Source organism: Leopardus geoffroyi, chromosome D4 (assembly GCF_018350155.1).
Source record: "Leopardus geoffroyi isolate Oge1 chromosome D4, O.geoffroyi_Oge1_pat1.0, whole genome shotgun sequence".
In the NCBI taxonomy this organism is placed as follows: domain Eukaryota; kingdom Metazoa; phylum Chordata; class Mammalia; order Carnivora; family Felidae; genus Leopardus; species Leopardus geoffroyi.
In genome coordinates, this window is record NC_059342.1 from 64,752,501 (window position 1) to 64,762,876 (window position 10,376).

Below are 10,376 nucleotides of genomic sequence, written 5' to 3' on the forward strand. Positions count from 1 at the left end.
CAGAACATAACACAATAGATAAACTGTAAATGAAAGTAAATTATTACAAAAAAGTATATGTCTGGCTTGATTTTATAAAATGTATCAAGGTTCAGGTACTGTAACACACTATTTTACAAGCATAAGGTCTAAAAGTATGTCAGATATGTTACTGAATGCTATTGAATGATAGCCCAGCGAAGAAAGTAATTCTGTTTATAGTATAAATAAGGAACAAAGATATTGAAAAACAATGTGACTAACCATACCCAGAGGAAACCATTCAGGCTCAATTTAGCCTTCTATTCCTAATAATGCTGTCTGTATATTCAATTTTGTGACTGGAACTCAGAGAAAGAGTTTATATATATGCTTAACCATATAATAAATGCAGCCAATTCTCCAAGTTCATGTTCGAAAGTAGATGTGATGAAACAATATTGAGTAGATCTTCATAGTTTAATTCTGGGTGAATGCTGCCACCAACAGAATTGGGCTTTAAATACTCTGAAATCAACTGATTCTGCCAGTGGCCATAGATCATTCTTATTAATGTCTCCCAGATGCAGAAATCTCTGGACATAGGAGGTAACTCTACAGTTAGAATTCGTAATCAGGCACTCAGGGCATGAGAAGCAAGAACCAACATGGCAAATGTAAGCTGAAATTAGATGTGTGGTAAGGCACTCAAACCTTAGACAAGTAAGAAATACTGGTACAAATTTAATAAAAATATAAACAAGAAAGAAACTTCCAAGATAAGATACATGAGATCTTCAATTACTGAAACAGAAAGGACTGACAGAAATCTATCTTGATGTCCAGTCTTCACACAGTTATAAATAGATTAAGAAGGTCCTGACTCTCTTAGCATATCTAAGTTCTTCTTCCATTCCAGGTCTTCTTCAACCATTTTGAAGACGGATGTCAAATCAAACAGTATGAGTAATACAAAGATATATGAATGCCACAAGTTACACTATTGTCTGTACACTTCTTTCATGATCCAGTCCAACATTTGAAACACTTCTACAGATCTGATTCTGACAGGTACATTTATATGTCTCTGGAAGTCTCAACTTGCCTTATCCTGTTTAAATTAAGACAAAGGAGTATTTATAAACCTGTATCATCCTACAATTCTCTAACTGAATATTTTTGGAAATAAGTTGAAGGAATTTTGACAGGGACTCAAGAATGTCAGATTACTATTTTGTTAATCATCACTTCTGAGGGATTCCCAGGAAAGCTATACATGTAAGGAATAATGAACATGATGATATTTGAAAAGTATTTAGAATTGCACAAAAGCATAAACCTCCAATTTAACATTTTCTGGGAAAGACTAAGGTAGAAGCAACTTAAACCTCAACGTTTAAGTGCAACCTACAACTCTCCTGGACTCCAGATCTTAGGATATTATCATTTTACGAAGGATATGATGGAACTCTTACTTTTTTACTTTCCAGAAGGAATTATGATCCATAACCAGATTAAGGAAAATTTATAATATTAAAATATCAAGACTTTATGTTTCAGTACTTCAGATAAATTCATCATTTTCACAAAATGAATAATTTCATGATGGCTATGAGTTGACTTTACCTTATTTAAAAATAGCTCCTGTACTTCATCATAACCATTAGAATTAGCTAATATTACAGGTGATATATCCTGAATGCATAACTTAAGTTTGCAAACTTGCTTAGAAGCAAGTTTAAAATTAGAAATTACTCCCGTATTAGTACCCTGGAAATATTTGAAAGATATGACACTCTCCAACAATGATGGAGGCACACTAAGGCAGTGATTTCAACTATGGGTTGAAACTACAGGTTTCAAGGCATGCTTATATACAATGCAGGATGTGGGAGGTGGTGCAAATGAGGGGAGCCTGAATAAATGCTGGAGGATGGGGCATATAGGTAGAGTTTGAAAAGAAGTTCTTCTCATAGTATACACATAAAACACTCATCAGTTAAATAAAATTCTAATTTAAAAAAGAAACTGGATCAATGATAAGAAAATGGAACTTCCAAGTTAAAAAAATATTTTAAAATAAAAATTTTCACTCATGAGACTGACAAAGATTAAAACCACAACAAAAAATTTAGTTCCTATTACTGGGACACTAATGGATATGGGCATTTTTATACACAACTGGTATGAGTAACATTATAATTGCTCTGGTGCACAATTTGGAACGCAAGATACTTAGTTTACAGGGTAACCTGACAAGGAAACAAAAAGAAATGTAGTTTTATTGTATAATCAGGAAAAACATTTATAACTTTGTACTCATTACTGTCTAATTATCTAAAGGCAGACTCATCTGTAGCCAAGAGGAAATGCCTGTCTCTTATTCCTTCAAAGCCTTGTTCAATAGTTGTATTCTCACTCCAACATTACTGCTTAAATCCTTGACCACCCAAGCTAAAGGAGTTATCATCTGAAACCCAATTTTCTGTTCCATTATTCATATATTTACATCAGATTTCTTATTATGAACTGAGGTAATTTTCATATATATTAACTGAATTATTCGATTGTTTTTCTGCTTATTTGTTCCTACCACCAGAATGCAAACCCTTTTATCAAATTGTACTGCAAAACTTAGAGTTTGTTTCTGCTCTTTGAGAGTAAAAAATGACTGGTTTTTATAGGTGTAATTTGATTTTAAATCAGCAATTATTGATTTTAGCAATCAATATATACCTATTATTAGAAGAATATCAAGTTTCTCCCATAATCAAATAAACAGATTTTAAAAATCAAGTTCTAGTGAGAACCAACAGGGTAAGACATACTGACACTATTTACATGGGACAAGCATATCTGATACAATGGGAGGTCAACACTCTGTCATTACCTAGAGACCCACTGACAACAAACACTAGTCAACAGAACTCTAGACACTAAATCCAGCTGTCACACTTTATCTCCAACTGACCCTGAACATATGCATGATTTCTTCAAGATTAAACATCCTGAGAAGAAACAACTGATTAGTTGTAAACATGTAATTGAGTCATGTTATGTGCAATTTTTCAGGGTATCCAAAAAAAGAGGTTTTCTGCTTTACTTTGGATTAATGACACATTGGATTAAAAATCTACCATCTTGCTATTTTTTTCCTCTTTACCAATTTGGTTTTTTCCCTTTTACTTTTCTCTTTATTCTGCCTTATTTTGAATTAATTGATTTTTCTATGCTTCAATGTTAACTTCCTTTTTACTTATCTGCTATAGCTCTTTTAGTTGTATTAGGAAATATATATTGTATCTATCTTTAATTTATAGTCTATTTTAATATCAAAGTACTTCATGAAATGTGTAAGAATATTATAATAGTATATTTCTATTTCTCCCCTGCTAGCACATGTACTATCATTTTCATAACCTTATTTTGTATATACTATACTGCCTCATTGCATTTTTTATATTCAGTCATCTTATGTTAAAGAGATTTGAATAAGAATAAAAATCTTAACTCTGTGTCTTCATCATTTATGGTGCTATTTCCAAGATCTATACTTTCACCAGGTATCATTTTCCTTCTGCCAGAAGAACTTCTTTTAATATTTCTTACAGTGCATTTCTACTAATTATGACATATTTCAGATTTCCAATGATTAAAAAGGTCTTTATTTCATCTTCATTTTTCAAAAATATTTTACTAAGTATAGAATCCAAAGCAATTTTTCTTTCTATACTTAGAAATATTGTTCCTCTGCCTTCTCAGGTGCATTGTTTATGATGAGAAATCTGCTGTCATTAATTGTTATTTTGCTATAGCTAATGTATCTCTCTCTCTCTCTCTCTCTCTCTCTCTCTCGCTACCTTTAAGATATTCTCTTTATCACTCATTTTAAGTAATTTGAATATGATGTGCCTTTTTTGTAGTTTTCTTTGTGCTTCTTGTACATGGGATTTGTTCTACATCTTGGATCTGTGAGTTTGACATATCAAATTTGGAAAAAAAATCTGGCCATGATTTTCACATACGTTCTTCTGTGTCCCACAATTTGGGGGGGATTCCAATGTTTTCAGTTACTTTAAGTTGTGTTAATGCTCACTCTAACTCTGTACTTCTCTTAAAGTCTTTAAACTCTTGTGTTACATTTTGGATAGTATATGTCACTATGTCTTCAAAATCAACCTGTATTTTCTTTAACAGTGTTTTCTGCTATTAATCACATCCTGTGTATTTTTAATCTCAAAAATTATAGTTTTTTTATTGTTTTTTTTTTATCTCTTGAAGTTCAAATTTAGATCTTATATCTTTTAGGTCTTATTTTTAAGCTTTTTGGGGATATAATTCACATACCTTACAATTCATTTGTTTAAAATTTATAATTCAGTGCTTTTTCATTTTCTTCCATGTATGTGCAATTATTACCGTAGTGAAATGTCATAATAATCTCTGATTATTCCCTTAATATTTAGTAATAGAATTTCTGAGACAAAGGATATATAAAATTGTAAAGCTTTTGGTATATACTGGCATCCACAAAGTCATCAACACTCTCTACAGAATTACATGTGTTAAAAACATTTTTATGAAGGCTTTTCTTTTTAATTTTTTTCATTTCAGAATATTTCACACACAATGTTACATTAGTTTCAGGTACACAACATAATGATTAAACTTCTCTATGTATTATGCTATGCTCACCATAGTCTAGTTATCATCTGACACCACATAACACTATTATAATATCATTGACCATATTCCTTTTGTTACAGTAAAATTACAAAAGCAAAAAACTATGATTGAATAAATTTACATTTTAAAATATTTTATTCATAATCTTCAAATGTTTCTACTTCAGATTCTTAGACCTATAGGCAACCCTATACCTTTACCCTGTTGTTTTCAAATACTGTACACATTTTCTCAATAACCATGAATTCAACACCCTCCTCAAGTCTAGCTCATGTAGAGGCTAGAATGCTGGAATGAATGTGAATGGTGTCTGTTTTTAAGAAGTCATTCCTAAAGTAGTAGAATCAGTGTGGACAGAGTTGGTTTTGGACTTAACATTTGAGATGGTGATAGAAACATAGCTATTACTATTTGCTGGTCCTTTATAGACTCAAAAATGTCATTTAAGCATGGAGTTAATATTTAAATTTATTTTCTGATTAAGAAAAGTGGAGAATATTTAATCATAGTGTATTTTGAAAAGGAATGACACCCATTTGAAAAATATATATCAGAACAGTGGACTCAAGAAAGGAAAGTACAAAAGAAACAGGACAGATTTTCGACAGTATTATTTTCTCTTCTCATACTACAGGTGATTTGTGGAATCAACATCTTCCATCAATGCTCTTACTCTTTACAATGATCAAGTATACATGCATTTGGATCAAATGAAATGCCTTGGCTTACTCTGGGAATGTTTATTCACTACAGGAGCCACCTGGACACTAGACTTTTTTTTTCACTTCATCCTTTTTCAGAAACTTGAAGTGTTCATAAGTGTGTACTCCTTGAGTTTATAAGGGAATATATGGAGGAATGAAAAATCACAGTAATTATCTCAATAATTTAAAAAATTAAGAGAGCTTGATATAAAGGCAGAGATCTAAAATGATATTTAAAAGTAGGCAACTAACCTCTGTAATAAACTCAAATTTCAAATATGAATGCCACCTTTTATCTTTCAAGTTCAAATAGAGGTGATATTCAAACAACATTATCGAGGCAGTGATCTGAAAGTTTTAATTCTGTGTCTTACTCTAAAATTTTACTTCATTTATAAAGCACATCTCTGATTACCTAATAAGAATGCCCTTTTCTTCATTATCCTCTTCAGAGCTTTATTAGTGCCACTTTAGACAGATTACAATAAATTGAGGGTTTCTTATCACTTATTTCCAATTTTTCAATGAACAACTGTTGCAAATGCACTATATCACTGCTTCTTACTGCTGTCCTTGGACCCACTGACCACAATTTAGATCAAGGACACCAAATCTTTGTATATTAATTACTACTTAACATTTCCTTTGAGAATGAAAAGAAATATATAATGTAGCCTTATAAAAATCTCCCCTTACTCCTAACAGTCTCCCATTAAAGATGTGCACTTATGAAGACTTCATTTACAGAAGTAATTAATTTTGAATAAAAGATAATACAAAAAGCCTTTCAAAAATTTGTTCTTTCAAGCCTCATAAGCAATTCCAACTTCTTACATTTTTTTTACTGGCTGTTGTCTTTGCCTCAGATCCTGTTACCCCAGATCTTTCAAATGATTGGTTGGCTTCTCATTATTGAGGACTCACCTCCTCAGAGTTTGTTCTCCTTTAACAACCTATTTAAAGGAGTCATGAATTATCCCGTCTTATTTTCTTTTTATATGACTGGAAAATATCTTTAATCCCAATGTACTTATGTTTTGGCATGCTCATTATCTGCCTCCCATTGTAGAATGCAAAACTCCTTAAGGGCTAATACTCTGCCTCCCCAACACCTAACATGATTCCTGGGACAGTAGGCACTTAAATGTTTATGGATATGAATGCTGAAGTAGTATATCTGCATGCAACTTTTTCAGCAATTTTACTGGCTCTTATCTCTCTAATGCAAAAATGAGCAAGCAGGATAGGTCTTGCCCCGAGAAGCCACAATGGAGAGACAAATATAAATTAATATTAATAACATGACACAATAAGGGATCTTCAAGGTGGTATTTAACTGTTACAGGAACATAGATAGGGTAGTTAGTTGTTCTGCTTTGAGAGTCTAAGAGGCAACATAGATTACCTTGTACTGAGGCTTATGGGAGAAAAGAAAGCACAAATTGTTTAACAGGCATTAAAATAAGCATTAGGAGAGGTGATAGCAGGAACAGAAACTAAAAGATAAAATCCTATTAATATTTTGCATTGCTTCTGGCAAACATTTTACCTTAAGGCTATAGGGGTGGTTTCAACACTGAGAGTTATTTCAATAATGACTGTGATAATATCACTATTTATAGTGCTTGTATGAAATTCCTTTCATGTGTTATCTCATTTAATACGATCTTGAATAACTGATTTTATTTCTCTTACAGGGAGGAGTAAACCATCTCCAATCTAGTTTTATATGCAAAAATTCATTACGACACTGAATTTTTTTACCTTGACCATTCCTGCACACTTGTTCTTAAGATGACAAATACAGGGGTGCCTGAGTGGCTCAGGTGGTTAAGTGTCTGACTCTTGATTTTGGCTCAGGTCATGATCTCACAGTTTGTGAGTCTGAGGCCCACATCAGGCTCTGTGCTGACAGTGTGGAGCCTGCTTGAGGTTCTCTCTCTCCTTCTCTCTCTGCGCCTCCCCCACTCACGTGTGCTCTTGTGCTCTCTCTCCCAAAAATACATAAACGTTAAAAAATAAATAAATAAAAAGATGACAAATACAAAGGGAAACATGGTGGCCCTGTCGATTTAGAGCTGCAACTAGCTTATTGCTTTTTAGGGACTGATTTTCTTAGTTTTACAAATTTTATGTGATGTGTTTCAAGAGAAAATTGATCAAGAGAAAATGAACTTCTGTATGAATTTCTGCATGATACTGTAGTTTTAATAAAACACAAGCTGGGGAGCTGTAATAGGAGTCCATCAAAAGCAATAAGAAATATAAATCCCAGATCCTTAAAAGAGATGTCTACATATCCCTTCGTTTCAGTCTTAAGATATCCCAAAACATGGTGAAATAGAATAAGAAAGGGGAGAAAACTAAAAAGACAAAAACTCTCATTCCTGCAGTCTATATTTTTCATCCTTCTCTTAAAACATTAAACAATTTTGTTAAATAATGTTTTAGTCTTCCATGCATTTCGGTTTAACATTCTGGACTACATTTTCAATTTCCTAGTTCCAAGGACTATGCCGCTTTGATATTTTCCACTATATGTAGTTCAGAAAACAAAACATCTTTAATTATTTCTCAAATGTGATTTTTAAAATATCTTAAGATGTCTTATTAATTTTCCTCAAATGACCTTATATTCAGATTAACACATTAAATTATTTGAATAATGTCATACTTTGTATTTACACAAAATGCATCTTTATTGCTGCGGAATAGGTACACAAGAGGAACTAAGATGTGATTTGTTGTATAAAGCTCAGATACCCATTCACAGATAGAGAGATGGAATTTGGAATCAGAACAGCCAAGTTTGAATCACATATTTGAGTCCAATCAATCCATGCTTTGGCAAATCATTTAGCCTTTGTGAGACTCATTTTTTTTCATCTCTTAATTTGCATAGTAGTAATGACACTTATTTCACTTATTATTATAGTGAATATAAAATATAATGTATAAGGAAGTACCTTGTAAACTATAAATTTCCATTCTGTTATTATGTAAGCAATTGCATGTAAGAAATTTTTTTTACCAGAGATTAGTTTCTTGCATCTGCCAACCAAACCCAGCCAATGCCAAATTTTAAAATATAGCCATTTAATATCAGCTCTTTTTTAAGGGACAAAAAATATACATCTCCCTTGAGGCCCACAAATAGGTCAGATATTGGACAACTCATTAATTTCAAACTGCATCCATCTCTTCAGAGAAAATAAATAATCCAGGGTTGTTTCTAAAACTATAAAGCGAAAACCATTATATTAAAAGATTGATAATCTCTCATGTTAAGTCATGATCATAAGTCATTCCTGTCAAAACTGGACCTTACAATTCAAGGGTAATTTAATCAGGTGTCAAATCGTAGTTACATTAGTATTTTTAAACAACTCTTTTTAGTGCCTTTTATTTAAAATTAGCGTTAAATGGCACATGTTCTTATTCAAAACTATCTCACTTTGTCAGTCTACTAATTCAATATCATTTTAGGAAAGCGTTTAATCCAGAACTGTAGTATTTGGAGAAGCATTATTTTAAAGGACTTTTATAAGGGTTTTTAAATCTTCAGAAATTGTGTACAAATCTAATATCAAGCTTCCTCTTTTGCATTTAGAAATAATAGTTTTAAAACTCTTCACCCAGAATCTAAATTACAGAAGACCAGAAACATTACAACTCTCAATAATTCAAGAGCTATTTGTCACACAATCTGATGGAAAGTAAAACCAGGTAGTCAAACAAATCAATGGAAATACAACAAAGAAATGCTGTGCATATCATGACTTGTTCTTGGAAATTAAGTTACTTTTGAGCAGAGGTTCAGCCCCTCTCTTCTTCCCCATCCCCTAAAGGAATCTGTGGAACATTGTTTTGGTCTTCAACAAATACTAACTTAAGAAGGAAAAATAAATTAAATAACTTTGGACTTCCACGTTTTTTTTAATTTTTTTTTTAACGTTTATTTATTTTTGAGACAGAGAGACAGAGCATGAATGGGGGAGGGTCAGAGAGAGAGGGAGACACAGACTCTGAAACAGGCTCCAGGCTCTGAGCAGTCAGCACAGAGCCCGACGCAGGGCTTGAACCCACATACCACGAGATCGTGACCTGAGCCGAAGTGGGACGCTTAACCGACTGAGCCACCCAGGCACCCCTGGACTTCCACTTTTAAAGAAGAGTAGAGCTGTCTTAGGTTTATAAGTAGAACATGTTAGGATGCATTTGGAGAGAACAGAATGGGATGTTATAAAGGGTACTGAAGCAAATTTCACTTCTTTCTAGTAACTTGGTAAGGTAAAATAGGCCAGAGCCAAATAGGGCAAATCCATCTCTCTATTTGGCATTCTCTGTCTCTTTCCTGTCGCCCAGTGACTCTCAAGTTTCCTTACTTCTGCAAACCTGTAGGAAAGCCCAACAGGAATTAGGGAGAAGAAAGTCACTTAGAACAACAAAGCTATACTTACAACTAACTGCAAGAACAGCTGCCGTTAGTGGGATTAAAGATAAATACCGAGGAACACAGAAGGATTATCAAACTACTAGAACAGCTACATTTAGGTGGGCAAAGTCTTAAGAAAGAGGAAAGCCATATACACGGTCAATGATCTCTATAAGCAAAACTGATCATATGGGTTTTAGGAATTCTCAGTATAGGTTGCCTTGAAAAATCTCAGAATGCATTCAGCTGCACTTTTGGTAAGTAAATGCCTATCTGTAGAGGGAAAAGCTCTTGGATCTTGATCATTCTTTTTTCCTGGTTAGAGAGATTTCAGTGTCTTCCTGCTCACCCCTTCCAGGGCACTGGGGTAGGAATTGCTCCTAACAGGGAAGTCTGACTTACAGACTTTCCATTAATGATGTCCATTGTGGTAGGTGGGAAAATATTTGCTACCCAGATTCCTTTTCCCTTTATTCTGTTACTCAACCATACTTTACAAACATTTCTCAGTGAATTCCAAATGCAGCAGAAAAATCACACAAAGACATTTTATTCTGCAACTGTGATGGTTAATTAAATGCCAAGAGATGCAA

At 33.2% G+C, this 10,376-nt stretch overlaps 1 long non-coding RNA gene across 1 annotated transcript in view; it reads left to right on the plus strand.

Moving 5' to 3' along the window:
* The window catches only part of LOC123593072, a 66,952-nt gene extending 60,838 nt beyond the window's left edge, over positions 1 to 6,114 (plus strand). The window contains exons 8-9 of the long non-coding RNA XR_006710100.1: positions 878 to 1,029; positions 5,279 to 6,114. This is a non-coding gene — a long non-coding RNA (uncharacterized LOC123593072). The remainder of the gene's footprint in view (positions 1 to 877; positions 1,030 to 5,278) is intronic.
* Positions 6,115 to 10,376: the final 4,262 nt, after the last annotated feature.